The sequence below is a fragment of the Silene latifolia genome, chromosome 10 (genome assembly GCF_048544455.1).
Source record: "Silene latifolia isolate original U9 population chromosome 10, ASM4854445v1, whole genome shotgun sequence".
Lineage (NCBI taxonomy): Eukaryota > Viridiplantae > Streptophyta > Magnoliopsida > Caryophyllales > Caryophyllaceae > Silene > Silene latifolia.
The window spans coordinates 24908596-24923897 of NC_133535.1; positions in this window are offsets into that span (position 1 = coordinate 24908596).

A 15302-nucleotide genomic window follows, 5' to 3' on the forward strand; every position below is an offset into this window, starting at 1 on the left:
ATCAAAACTAAAACAGATAAACCCGTGAATTTCACGGGTCACAAACCTAGTTTATTATTATTGTTGTAAACCATTTGATTACTCGTTATTAGTTGATAGATAACAAAGAAACCAAAACCCCCAAGAAAACGGTTACCTTCAGACGATCTAAATAATAATAAACTGATTATTACCGCCTCCCTGTTGATTCGATACCTGTCTTACCGCTAGCTATTTTGTTAGTACTGAGATAGATTTATTTTGATATTGGTGATACGACCTTAGGCCTATCACCTACACTCTTTAATATTATTGTTATTCATCTTTTATCTAATTGTAATTAGCTGTTAGATATCGAATCAACAAACCCCCAAAATTGTTACTTTAGGACAAACTTAGATACAAACAAATTAGATAAATTAACTAGTCTCCCTGTGGATTCGACCCTGACTTACCGCTAGTTATTTTGTTAGTAGTAGTATAGGATTTATTTTGACCAAGGCAAACGACCGAAAACAACCTTATCAATGATCAATAACATAGTTAAAGACAAAGAATAGAAAGTATTGGAGTGAATAACAAGAAAAACTTATTCACTATGAAAACAGAAATACCTCTCATGACTCATGAGTTCCCCTTGCCTCTAGAGTATATAACACATGTAACAACTAAACAACACAACCAAATCCCCTTAATATAGACTGTATATAACCTTAATACAGGCATCATATAACACATGTAACAACCAGATCCCTTTAAAAAATCAAAAACTTGAATTGAAGCCTTATTATACAAGCAGTAGACTGAAATAGGAGATGAGAAAAGAAAAAGAAGAAGAAAAATATACCAAAAGAAGAGCGAAAAAGGAAGAGGAGTGAAAGGTGAAACGGTAGATTGATGCGACGGACGTTATTGTTGAAGAAGTTGATTGGGTATCAACAACAAGAAATGAAGAGTGTCGTTGAATTCGCGATATTTGAACCTCGTCTCACTGCTCTCACTTTTACTTGTAGGGCTTGCTTGGAATGTGAGTAATTATTAAGAGAGTAATGAGAGTTAAAATAAGAAGAAATGTGAGGACATTGGTGCTTAGTGGTGGTTATGAGGGGTGGAAAAAGGAGGCGAGGGAGGAATTATTACCTCCATATGGAGGTAATGCATTACTTGGAGGGAAGAGGTAGGGAACAATTATTACTCCTTTAATGGAGTGACTATTACACTGTATTTCCTCATTTCTATCCATTTCTATCTCCAATCACCATCCCATCACTCAATTTTTTAGTTCATTTTAGCCTTATTACTCTCTTAATAATTACTCCCATTCCAAGCAAATCCGTAAAACTAAAATTCACCACCCATACCTTATTAACAAAATTCAACAAAATTTCTAAAAAATATTAGTCTAATAAACTGAATCAAGTATAAAATTTTGACAAAGGTAACATGAATTGTTGATCCTAACCCTAATAGATCCCAATTTTCAACTTAGATAACTTTAAATCAAATTAAAGGATTGAAGTAATTAAATTCAAAAATACCTTGGGCGAGGCTGGTGGACGGACTGGAGACTGGCATTGACAAGTTGGCGACTGACGATGAGACTGGCGAATTGGCGACTGGAATGTCGGTGTTGTTGGAGTGGGTTTTGGAATTGGGGATGAGAGGAGAGGGTATGAGTGTATGACTTGTGACTTAGAGTGTATGTCGTGGGCCGGTGTTGGGTTTTTTTAATCTATTTTAGGGAAATAAAAAGACATTAGTTTTATAGATGTCTGATGTCTATGAAAGTTAGGATTAATGGACAACAGTTTTTCAATAACCCTGATGACACGTCTGTCGCGTACCTGTCAAAAATAAACCTAACGGTCTCAACTAAAAATGTAGTAGAGGCAGTCGAGTATCGAATCCTCAGGGAGGTAATGCAACTACAGCTATCTATTTCTAATCCTATGGTAACAATTGGGGTTGATTGAATTTTTGGTTCTAAACTACGGAGTAAAAGGAAGAGAAATAAAGAGGAGAGCAGATAAGCAGGAAAAATGATTTTAAACTATCAATAAGAGGGGGACATGTCGGGAACTCGGTTCACTACGGTAGTACAACAACTTAGCAGTAAATGACTCAGACGAACTAATGCGAGACGGATATTAGAAGGTCCTTTCGGTCCACTTCCCACCCTAAAATACCACTAACTTAACTTTCGTCCTCATTAGGGTAGTCTACTGTTTATAGCAGGCCTATTTAGTCCAATCTTTCGATCCAGGATTAATTGTAGCCAGATTAATGGGTGACATAGAAGCGTGCACTCAACTAGGTCGAGAATTACAGTTATATTGCTATAGTGACAGAGTCTCTTATGTCAATTCGTCTAATTCATTCACTACGTCGTCATTATTCTACCGCAGATCCCCTAATCCCAACATGAAGGGAGATTAGCTACTCATGTCTATTGTTAAACTAACAGCATGTAAATTCCCAGCAGAATACATAACGAGATAATAGTAGAATTCAATAATAGAAAATAGGGCAAGAAAGAACAATAACAATAACAAGAATTAAAAGCAACAGAAGGTTAAATATTATTAAGAGAAGAAAGGAGATTACAATCTAAGCGATTCCGGCGTAAAGAACAACCGAGTCCGAGTGAAATAATCTCAAAATGCAAGCAACAGTAGAAGAAAAAGTAACGTAGGAAAGTAGCAGTAGTTCTAATGTGAATGATAGTAAAAGAGATAGTAAAAGGGAATAGTAAGAATGAATGACTAATAACCTAGTAAAACATAGGTTAAATAGCCAAAACCCCTAAGTGTTTATGCGGAAATAAAACATGGACTGATTAAGCCCACGAAGTCGAAATCCTCTCGATCGAGTAGGCAAAACCACTCGATCGACCAATGTCTCAACAGAAGGCCCTCGATCGACCAACAGGTCACTCGATCGAGGCCTAGATCATGTGCATCTTACTCGGTCGAGTAAGGAATAGCTCGATCGAGCCTTGAGGAGCTTAGGGACCACTCGATCGTCCTATAAACTGCTCGATAGACCACCAATCAGCTCGATAGACCACTTGGGTCTTCAATTCAGCTTACGTCTTCACCCAAATGCCTCGTAGTGCGTGCAACGACACTTCCAAGTGCAACATCTCGCTCTGGGCCAATCCCATCTCCTCTAAATGCATGCAAAAAGGACGAAAAGGAGCATGGTTCCACCACTTTCGCGATCATTCCTATAAAAAGGACAAAATACACCAAAGTAGCCAATTCGGGGCAAAATACTATAAAAATAGTAGAGAAAATGCATAGAAATACGTCTTTGAAATAGGCCAAAAAGACTATACATTAGGCACGTATCAAATCTCCCCAAACCAAACCTTTACTCGCCCTCGAGTAAACTCAAAACAAAACTAATGGAACGGAAATGATAACTCAGAGCTAGCTTAACTTGTCTACTTGAACCAATTTAATGCAACAGAAATCAATAGTTAAAGCTAGGCAGTTTATATGCAAACGAATTATAAGCTGTTCAGAAATAAAGCTGACCTATCGACCTTGCAAGACCAACAAAATTGGACTCTCACGTGGTCACTCTTCTCTCATGAAGCAAGGGCAAATGTAATATGTAAAAGAGAGAAGAAAAGACAGTCACTCGCCTAATCACACCTACATAGCATGCATGCAACAAAAATGAAAGACAATTCAAGTACTAATGCACACACTCCAACCAAATAATGTCCGTCACAGCCGAGGATTTGCAATTAATATGGGAATAGTGAGGTTCAGGTGAGAAAAGGCAAAACAAGTTATGGAAATGTGGAGGTAAAAGCGTCAAGCTAGTTCCTAACAGGACCATAATAAACCATCCGGATCTCAAACTGACTGAAAGACTAACACAGGTGCCCTTCACTTGGCACAAAACTCACTAGACTGAAAGCACAATCTCCTCAAAAAAATATAGAATAAGAGTGGAGGAGCTAGACGGTCACAAAGTTCCCTTTTTTAAACACCGTCTGAGACAACTAACTGGAACAACCAACCCTCTTGTCGATTGTACGTCTTTCAAACATCTTCTCAACTCTGACAAGAGGGTCCAACTTTTTCAAAAAAAAATTTTCTTTCTTTTTGTTCGTGAATCTCATCATGTTTTTTTCATTTTTCTTTCCTTTTTTTTTTTCTTTCTTCTTTTCTTTCACGTTTCTCTGTTTTTTTTTTTTTCTTTTTTTTCAATACTTTTTTTTTTCTCTTCCTCCTTCCTTAATACAAACACCAACTCCAACAAGGAATTACGGACCAACTTGCAATGGAAAACATACCACAAAAAGACAGACTAACTAGCTTGACTAGGCAGGCTTAGTTTGGAATGTGGCTAATGGGTCAAAAAGGCAAGTTTTGGTCAATGTGGAGCTAAATGGGTGTAAGATGTAAAGAAAGGGGAATTTGCAAGACCCTCCCTGCATGTGACACCAACCGCAGACCCGAATATGTGCATATGACGAGAAATTGAATGTCATAGATGTGCAAATGAGACGAACATGCTATGCAAGGAGTACTACTCTCAAAATTCCTAATGAACTGGTCATGAATGGCACCAGTTATAGCTCTAAAACTCAGAATTTTTAAGTAGTTTGCCAATTTATCAGGTCAAGTCTAAACAGTCAGCTATTATTTGAACAGAAATTCGTAGACTATGCGTATTGACAAAGCTAAAAACCATCAATAAAGTGCAAGGCTCAAGTAGTATGACAAGTTATAGTGCAATTTCATCACGGGAATCTACCGTTCCGACTCAACCTATATGCAAAAATAAACGTGAATATTTTTGAGTTTTTTGAAATTTTCTAATTTTTTTGGATTTTTGATTTTTTGAAAATAAACAACAAATGAAAACTGAAAAATTAAACGTGAATGCAAAACAAATGCAGATGCAGACTCAAAAGGATGCAATACCCTCCCCAAACCAAAACGGACAACGCCCTCGTTGTCCTCCAACATACACCAGCAGAAAAATGGGGGATGGGAGTATACAACCAATAAAATAAAAATAAAGGAGACGAAATAAAAAGAGTAAGAAGACATACAAAACACGAACTTCCCCAAACCAGCCAGAAAACTGGGGAAGTGAGTAGACCAGTAGCTACTCGTCGTCGGCACCGCCGTCTCTCAGGTACTCCGACTCAACAAAACGGTCTCCCCAAACCAGCAACAAACAGGGGGAGACTCAGTCGTCATCTCCAGGCTGATCCTCCGGACCGGGTACGAACGGAGGGTCACTCTGCTCCTCTCTGGCAGCTCGCTGTGCCGCCTGCTCTGCCTCTGTAAATCCGCACCTCTCGTGCTACCGCTGTCTCCTCCACCTCCTCCTCTGAGTCAGAAGGTAGTGGAGGGTACCCGTCCGCTGGGTATCGGTAGAAGGAAGGATGCGGCCACCCCTCTGGAATCGATCGCCGGGCTCGGATGTGGAACTCGTAGAGCGGAAATACAGCTAAAGCCATATCCCGTCTCATCTCAGTAATGTACCTGCACATATCCGAAAGCACGACATCACGACGCCCTTGGTCCATGACCTCGGGCGCCTCTAAGACAGGAGGGCAGACAAAATTGGCCGGAAAAACCGAACCAGAAGGAGGGTCAAGTGGGGGTGGAGTATGAGTCTGAGTGGGTGTAGGCTGAGGCGTGGGTGTAGGTCCAGCCTGGGCCTGGGCCTGAGCCCGAGAGCTAGAAGATGCTCCGGCCTCCCGCTTCCTCTTCTTAGAAGAAGAAGGAGGGATGAAGGTAAGGTGGTAGGTAGGTGAAGGTGGCCTCGCTCCCTCAGCAGCAGATGAGAGCGGTAAAAGTGGGGGAAGAGTAGAGCACGGCAAGGTAACAGACGTGGAACCACAGATCTTCCACGTCCTCGCACTCCCCTTCGCCTTTGGGAACCAGGTCAAGTCAGCCATGGCATCCAGGTCAAGGTGAGCCATCTCATCAGGTGAAGTGAGTGAAGGGTCAGTGGGGTAAAGGTGGCGGGCGATCCTAGTCACTAGCCCGCCACAGACAACTGCGGTCTTGACCCGAGTCCCAATTCCGTTCCAATGCTGAGCTACCAGATAGGCAATGTTTAGAACAAACGGGGTACCGTAGTCAATGTTGAGGTACCCCGCGAGAATCGCTAGCTCAGTGTTGGTCACGTTATTGGACTCAGGGCGCCCAAAAATGGTCTCTCCTAACAGACGCAAGTAATAACGGGGCGCAGGTAAGTGAACATGAGCTCCCTTCCGTGAGTGGAAGGGGGTGTGAGAAAGAGCAGCCCAAAGTGGCTGAAGGAGGTCTCTAGGTAGGGCGGTGGGACCGTCACTAACTAGTCCCAAAACCTGCCCAAACTCGGCCAAGGTCCAGTGGTGCGACTCGTTGCGGAGTCGAAAGTGAATGCAGGAACTGGAGTGGTCAGTCTGGTAAGAGTCGGTGTCAAAGGAATAGGAGCTAAAGAACTCGTACATAAGGGTACGAATGGTAGCTTCCTGCATGGTGATCAGACCCGACATACCCGTCCCGTTCAACAAACTACAGACCTCCTCGTAAATGCCTAAGGTCTCTAGGTCAGTCCGCGCAAGGAAACGGGTGGAGGAGAGGGGGCAACGAAGTAAGGCGGCTAACCGTTTCCGGTGAGCCTCTGAAGTGAAACGTACCGTGGGCATCTTCGGTAGAGGTGTGAGAGCGCCCTCTCTCGTAACAACAGCCTCAGAAGGGCTGGAAGTGATGGCTAACTGGCTAGCCTGCTGGTGTGGTCTCGGTGGCAGCATACCAGGCTGCTGGAAACGGGGCTTGAATCCGCAGTCCAGCAAAGAGAAAGGCCTAGGAGGAGTAGTGGCCGGTGAAGCCTGAACTGAGCTCCCGGCTGAGCTGGGTGCGGTGTGAACTGTCCCTGCAGCTGAGACAAGTAGAACTGGTGCTGCAGTGGTGACCAAGGCAGAGCTTGTGGCAACAACATCGGCCACGGACTCGCTTACGGACGAGCTGGAGGACGTGCTAGTAGAAGGCAAAGAACTCGCGTCCATCCTGTAGAGTATCAAAGGGCACGAATAAGAGAAGATGCTGCTAACCGTGGTTAAAACAACCGCTAACCAACATGTGACAGCAAAAAGGATGGCCCTATTGGTCGAAACAATCGACGTACAGCAATCAAAACCAAACAATTCCTCAAAAATTTCGAAAAGCGAAGTGAGTGGTGATAATATGATAAAGCAAAGGATCGCAAAAGGGCTAATACAGCATGAAAACCAGAAATGGGGGCATGTATGACTCTGGGCAGTCGAGAATAACCACTCACAGCGCGAGATTCCTAATAATTCACAACATATAAAGGCGATAGGGGACGGTAACGGCAGTTAACAACAGCGTTAAGTAAGCATGGACTGAAGTTAAGCAAGCAAGGCAACAGAAAACCGTCTGACAGTCGACACATTCGACTCACAGGGACCCTAATCGCGGAAATCGCGCGAAATTCGAACTTAACATGTAGAAGCAGTGAGGAATTGCGAAAATATCATCAACAAGTTAATCAAGGGCAAATAAACACAATTTAATCGAATAAATTCGACTAGGCAAGGAATTTTCGAACCCTAATTCAATCACCTCAAGAATTTCGAATTAATTAAAGATAAAATGCAAAGAGTGTGAAAGAAACACTTACTTGATGATGAGGATTCTATAGAAGCAATTAAACTTCAAATAATCAAGCAACAAAGGCGGATTTTTCGATTGAAAAACCGCAAAACCCTAATTCCCTTTGAAAACCGTGAAAACGAACACAAAATAAGGGGAAAACAAGGGGCTATTGAAGAATTAAGTGCTAGTGATAGAACGTTGGTGGTGGATTTGATAATTTTGGGCAAAAATTGGGGATTTGGGGGAAAATCAATCGCACATTAGAGAGGGGTTAGACGGAAATTATGAGTGAAATGAAATAAAATTAGGGAAATAAAGAGTTTTAAGAAAGAAAACTCCCGTTGTCCCTGTTCATCTCACTCGATCGAGTGGTTTTAATCACTCGATCGAGGACTTTTGCTGTCCCTTTTGCTCGATCGAGTAACAGTCCTCTCGATCGATCAATTCCTCTGTGGCCTTCCTCGATCGAGTAACCAGCAAGCTCGATCGAACCATTTTTCACTCGATCGAGTACAAAAAGTACTCGATCGAGGACTTCCTCGTGTAGACTTCTTCGAATTTCCGTCTTTTCTTCCTTGATTTGCGTGCATCTTCCCCAAACCTGCGTAAAACATAACCAAACATATCCCAAAATACCAAAAACGCAGAAACACAGTCTATAGTCTTAGTCTACGCTAAAAATTGTCTAAACTAATTGTCCTAATTAAAAACGTAATAAAAGAAATTCAAAAGTAATTCAAACGAATATCTATTACAATTTGTTACACGGGGCATTTCCCCGTTTAATTCCCATCAACTTTCAGTAGCCCCTTGGTGGGCTTCTGACTGGAGGACGTCACTTCGGCGATACTGACCGTCCTCTTTGACTTCCATGAGCTTGAATTACCGTTTGCAAGAGGAGGAGGAACATAGTTCCAATCTATGTAGGTTCGAACTGCCTTCGTTCTCGCCCCTCTGTCATCTTCCTTGGCGTCCTTTGCTCCAGTTCGATTGATAATGGTTGTACCACGTCCTTTGACAACTCCTTTCTTGCCTTCATCTGTACCTGCAGTAAGGAAAACAGACGATTTTTCCTCCTTTTTGCTCTCAGTATGAGGCGGAGGGTTAGCGATAACAGCAATATTCTCCAAATTTTCATCTGGAGTGTCAATAATAGGGTCAACAGAAGAAAGGGCATTGCAAGGCTGAGCTTGCATGGGAGCCCTCCGGAACTTGGACTGATGAAAAGTCAGCTCCTCATCCCCTACCTGGAAGGTCAAAGTCTTCCCCCCGACATCTATCACTGCACGGGCAGTGGACAAAAATGGTCTCCCTATAATGATAGGGGTGTGCACATCTTCGGGGATATCTAAGACGACAAAATCGACGGGAATAAAGAACTTCCCGATCCGAACAGGTACGTCTTCTGCTACACCTAGTGGCCGTGATAAACTACGGTCGGCCATTTGGACAGTCATGTTGGTGCAACTCAGCTTTGTCACACCAAGTCTCTTAGCTAGAGACAAAGGTAAAACACTTACGCTAGCGCCTAGATCGCATAGCGCATTATCAATCAATTGCATACCTATGTGACAGGGGATCGAAAAACTACCCGGGTCTGATTGCTTAGGAGGTAGCTTATTTTGAGATAGGGCTGACCCCATCTCAGTCAAAGCTACGGTCTCATTATCATTAATGGTCCTCTTGCGTGCTAAAATCTCTTTCATAAATTTTAAATAAGAGGGTACCTTGGTCAGCAATTCAGTGAACGGCACGGAAACTTCCAAACTCTTCAAAAGCTCAACAAATTTGCCAAACTGTTGATTAATCTTGGTATTCTGCAGCCGCCTCGGGAAGGGAACAGTAATTGGAATCTCGAGTCCCTTATTTCTCGCTTCCAAAGTGTCTTCCGGAGCAAGTTCAGTATTCTTTGGACGCTTCTTACCTCTCGAACGAGGCCTTTCTGGTAATTCCTCGCTTAAACGAGCACTAGCAGACTCTCGAATAAGCTTCCCGTCGTCAATATCACTCGATCGAGCAATGTGTTCACTCGATCGAGCACCTTCTTCAGCAACTTCAGTCGATCGAGCAACATTCCCACTCGATCGACCATCTTCAAATTCGATTCACTCGATCGAGCGTAAAGACTACTCGATCGACCAGATTCTTCACCATTTCCACTCGATCGAACACCGATTTCGATCGATCGAGTAATCGCTTTTCGTGAGCCCCTTTTTCTTAACGAACACTTCATCATCATCGATTCTGACTATTTCGTGTCTCGATTTCTTCATTTCTCGGTCCTTCATAAGAAAGACCGCTTCTCAACTCTATCAAATGTACCGTCTCGTTTGGGTTCTTCTCATTTTGAGTCGGTAAATGACCCGGCTTCCTCGAGGATTGATTCGCGGCGAGTTGGGCAACTTGAGTCTCAAGTGCCTTTATGGACGCGTCTCGCTGTTGATCACTTGTGCTTCTTTGTTGATCACTCGCATGAAGCTGCTTTGTAATGGCTTGCATCATAGACTTTAACTCGCCCATTTCACTCACCCCACTTGAAGATGAACCGTGGTTAGGAGGGTTAAAGGACGGAGGCTTCTGATAGCCTTGTTGCTTCTGATGTGGAGGGATGTATGGTTGTTGCGACTGATTTGGAGGGGCGGTGGGATTGAGTACGTTGTTCTGGTTACTCCACCTCAAATTGGGGTGGATATTCGGCTCGTAATGAGTGTTGTTTTGCCCGTAGTGTTGAAAGGCAAGACATTGCTCATAAGGACTAGGACAATAATCAGCGACATGTCCATCTACCCCGCACCTCGTATGCACGAAAGGACCGTCATCATATAGCATTAACCTGGTACATCCCTCGGCTTGAGAGCTCCCCTAGTTCATACTTGTCGAACCTAGCAAGTAAGGGCTTCTAATGCGGCCATCAAGAAGATTCAACGGCTCTCCTTTGGTTTCCCCTTGAATTCCCGTATTCAGCCCTGTGAGTGGCTAGATCATCTATGATTTTCCATCCCTTCGTCGGCCCCAAGTTGTCAGAAAATCGACCGTTGGCTGCCGCATCTAGTATAGCCCTCTGATCATCATATAAACCATTGTAAAAATGGTTACACAGGCTCCACTTTTCGAAACCGTGATGCGGTATGGTCCGCACCAGTTTCTTAAATCGAAGCCATGCCTCGTGGAAATTCTCGTCGGGCCCTTGTTTGAAACTTGTTATCTGAGCTCTGATGGCGATGGTTCTCGAAGCAGAGAAATACTTCTTATAAAACGCTAATGCTAGCGTATTCCAATCCGTTATGCCGTGAGCAGCTCGGTCCAAATCCCTGTACCACTCCCTTGCAAAGATCGCGGAGTGAGAAGATGAACATAGTTTCTTTGATCCGATCACCGTCACGCCAAAGGTGGGAGGAGGTATGGAGTAGCAGTAATCAATGAAGGTCTCCATATGCTGAGCTGCATCTTCCTTCGCAGCTCCCCCGAACTGATTTTTCTCGACCATGCTAATGTAAGAAGGCTTCGGTTCGAACTTCCTAGCATCTCCTGGTAATTCGAACCCTTTATAGAGATTGTCAGCCGTGGGCTCGGAGTGACTAGCAATGGTTGCTTCCTCAGCCATTTCGGGAAATTCTGGGAAAGTGATAGACTCAAGTGATGAATTGGAAACTGGAGAAGACGGTGGGTTGTCTTCGAAAAGCTCGTTCTCGTAAAAGTTACCACAAGAACTAGGCTCTTCCTCTGCCTGTTGCTCTTGAAATAGTCTCCTTTTTACGCGCAGAGATCTCTCAATCTCGGGATCAAAAGGTAGTAGTGGACCACCTTGCGACCTGCGCATAAGACGAAACTAAAGACAAGATATGAGAATAGTTTAAGGAACGATGTTCCTTAAACTAAAAGAAGAATTAAAAATAAACAGCTAGTAAATTAAACAATTGCCTCCCCGGCAACGGCGCCAAAATTTGACACGTCTGTCGCGTACCTGTCAAAAATAAACCTAACGGTCTCAACTAAAAATGTAGTAAAGGCAGTCGAGTATCGAATCCTCAGGGAGGTAATGCAACTACAGCTATCTATTTCTAATCCTATGGTAACAATTGGGGTTGATTGAATTTTTGGTTCTAAACTACGGAGTAAAAGGAAGAGAAATAAAGAGGAGAGCAGATAAGCAGGAAAAATGATTTTAAACTATCAATAAGAGGGGGACATGTCGGGAACTCGGTTCACTACGGTAGTACAACAACTTAGCAGTAAATGACTCAGACGAACTAATGCGAGACGGATATTAAAAGGTCCTTTCGGTCCACTTCCCACCCTAAAATACCACTAACTTAACTTTCGTCCTCATTAGGGTAGTCTACTGTTTATAGCAGGCCTATTTAGTCCAATCTTTCGATCCAGGATTAATTGTAGCCAGATTAATGGGTGACATAGAAGCGTGCACTCAACTAGGTCGAGAATTACAGTTATATTGCTATAGTGACAGAGTCTCTTATGTCAATTCGTCTAATTCATTCACTACGTCGTCATTATTCTACCGCAGATCCCCTAATCCCAACATGAAGGGAGATTAGCTACTCATGTCTATTGTTAAACTAACAGCATGTAAATTCCCAGCAGAATACATAACGAGATAATAGTAGAATTCAATAATAGAAAATAGGGCAAGAAAGAACAATAACAATAACAAGAATTAAAAGCAACAGAAGGTTAAATATTATTAAGAGAAGAAAGGAGATTACAATCTAAGCGATTCCGGCGTAAAGAACAACCGAGTCCGAGTGAAATAATCTCAAAATGCAAGCAACAGTAGAAGAAAAAGTAACGTAGGAAAGTAGCAGTAGTTCTAATGTGAATGATAGTAAAAGAGATAGTAAAAGGGAATAGTAAGAATGAATGACTAATAACCTAGTAAAACATAGGTTAAATAGCCAAAACCCCTAAGTGTTTATGCGGAAATAAAACATGGACTGATTAAGCCCACGAAGTCGAAATCCTCTCGATCGAGTAGGCAAAACCACTCGATCGACCAATGTCTCAACAGAAGGCCCTCGATCGACCAACAGGTCACTCGATCGAGGCCTGGATCATGTGCATCTTACTCGGTCGAGTAAGGAATAGCTCGATCGAGCCTTGAGGAGCTTAGGGACCACTCGATCGTCCTATAAACTGCTCGATAGACCACCAATCAGCTCGATAGACCACTTGGGTCTTCAATTCAGCTTACGTCTTCACCCAAATGCCTCGTAGTGCGTGCAACGACACTTCCAAGTGCAACATCTCGCTCTGGGCCAATCCCATCTCCTCTAAATGCATGCAAAAAGGACGAAAAGGAGCATGGTTCCACCACTTTCGCGATCATTCCTATAAAAAGGACAAAATACACCAAAGTAGCCAATTCGGGGCAAAATACTATAAAAATAGTAGAGAAATGCATAGAAATACGTGCTGAAATAGGCCAAAAAGACTATACATTAGGCACGTATCACCTGATGCGTATTTAATTGTATGTACATCAATTCTTTTTAAATGTCTGATGTCTATGATATATAAATCAGTTTTTCAAAATCTCTGATGTCTTTTAAGTGATATCTATAACGATTTTTGTAGTAGTGTCGCCATGACTTACAAACTCTATTTTACAATTTAGGTTTTCCTTATTGAGATCTAAAACATGAACTATTCTTACGTGTACTCTCAGGGGCGGATTTACAGGGTGATGGGGGTGAACCCTCACTCCCATTATTTTTCAAGAAAAAAAAAATTATAATAGTAAAAAAAAAAATGGTGAAGGATATGGAAAATGGATGATGAAGAAATGGTGCGGCAGTAACAAAAGCGAGTATTTGTGGTGCAGAAGGAGATGAAGAGATGAACGAGATATCAATATAAATAGTTGTAAGTAAAATAAAAAATATAGTAATAGTAATGGTGCCTTCTTGGAAAAGAGGGAAGACTAATAAAGAAGATGGTGAAATATTGAAATGAAGTGGTAAAAAGAGTTGTTTTTATGGATATGAGTACTTTTTAAGGGGAAGAGATGAAATTATATTTCATTTATCTTCTTTTTAGAGCTTAGAAGTGGGAAATGAGCTGGACTTTTGTGTAATAGGCTAATTAATAGTCTAATAGAAGTACTAGGAAATACTGTATGACTAATGGAAATACCCGTTTTAATGTTAAAACGCAGTTGTGTCTTTAAAAAGTGTAAATTGTCAACTAAAAAATCCCATATGAGTAATAATTGTTTTTCTACGGAATAATAACTAGAGTCTCAAGCTTTTATGATTATGAAAACAAAATTAGATAAAAAAAGTTATTTTTTCCAAATAGTTTTTCCAAATACTAAATTTGTCCACCACCATAGGAGCAATTCAAACCCAGTTTGAGACAGGTAGTGTTCTACGAACTCGAACCCGTTCTTCACTTCCAACCATGTAATGCACAAGGCTAAAAGACTAAGGCCCTGTTCTTTTGGACTTAATTTCAGTTCTAATAAGTTCAGTTCAGTTCCGTTCAGCTCTATTAAGTTCAGTTCAGTTCAGTTCAGTTCCATTCAGTTCAGTTCAGTTTAGATCAACAATAATATTATTATTCATATTTTATATTCTTATTGTTATCATTATTATTATATTAATTTATTTACTATAGTAATTATTTTATTGAAATTTATTTTTAGTATTTATTATATTTATTTATTGTTATATTATTATGATTAATGGCAATATTAGGGTACTAATATTTTTATTATTATTATTATTATTATTATTATTATTATTATTATTATTATTATTATTATTATTATTATTATTATTATTATTATTATTATTATTATTATTATTATTATTATTATTATTATTAATAATATTACTATTATTATTACATTGTTTTATTATATTTATTATTTTATTAATATATTCATATTTATTAATATTATTAATAACATATTTATTATTATTATTATATTAATTAATTATTATATTACATCTATTATTATTATTTATAAAATTTATATTATACTTATCATATTTATTTTTTAGTTATTATTATTAATATATTATAATATTATTAATAATATTGTTTATATTACTAATATATTATTATTATTATATTTATTATTATATTACTATTATATTTTTAATATTACTTATTAGATTATTATTATACTATATTGATATTGATACTTTATTATTAATAATAATAATGAATAATATTATTAAAACATTTATTATTATTATTATTGGTATTATTATTATTATTATTATTTCTTTTTTTTTTTGCAAGAAAGGTATTTTCATATATTCCAAACAATTTGAGAGGATTACATGAGTTTCTTACAAGTAAAATAACCACTATACAATGTATCTATACCTCATCCTCTATCTATTCAAAGACTCCTCTATAGTTAATCCAACAAAAAATAGACTTGTCGTTCAAAGCTTCCACCACAGCCATATATACAGTTTCATTGACAGTATAGAGCAGTAATGTACTCACTGTGTATTGAATATCTTTAAAGACTATCGATCTGTACAGTCCGTTCCTTCCCCTCAAAAATTCCGAGGTTACGTTCCGCCTATATTACAGAGACAAGGCACCCTATACGGCAACTAACCCACTGATTCTTCCAGTGCTTCCATTTACTTCTGCTGTTCGTCCATAGGAGGAGGGATGCAAGATTTTTGGAGCTAGTATCCAGTC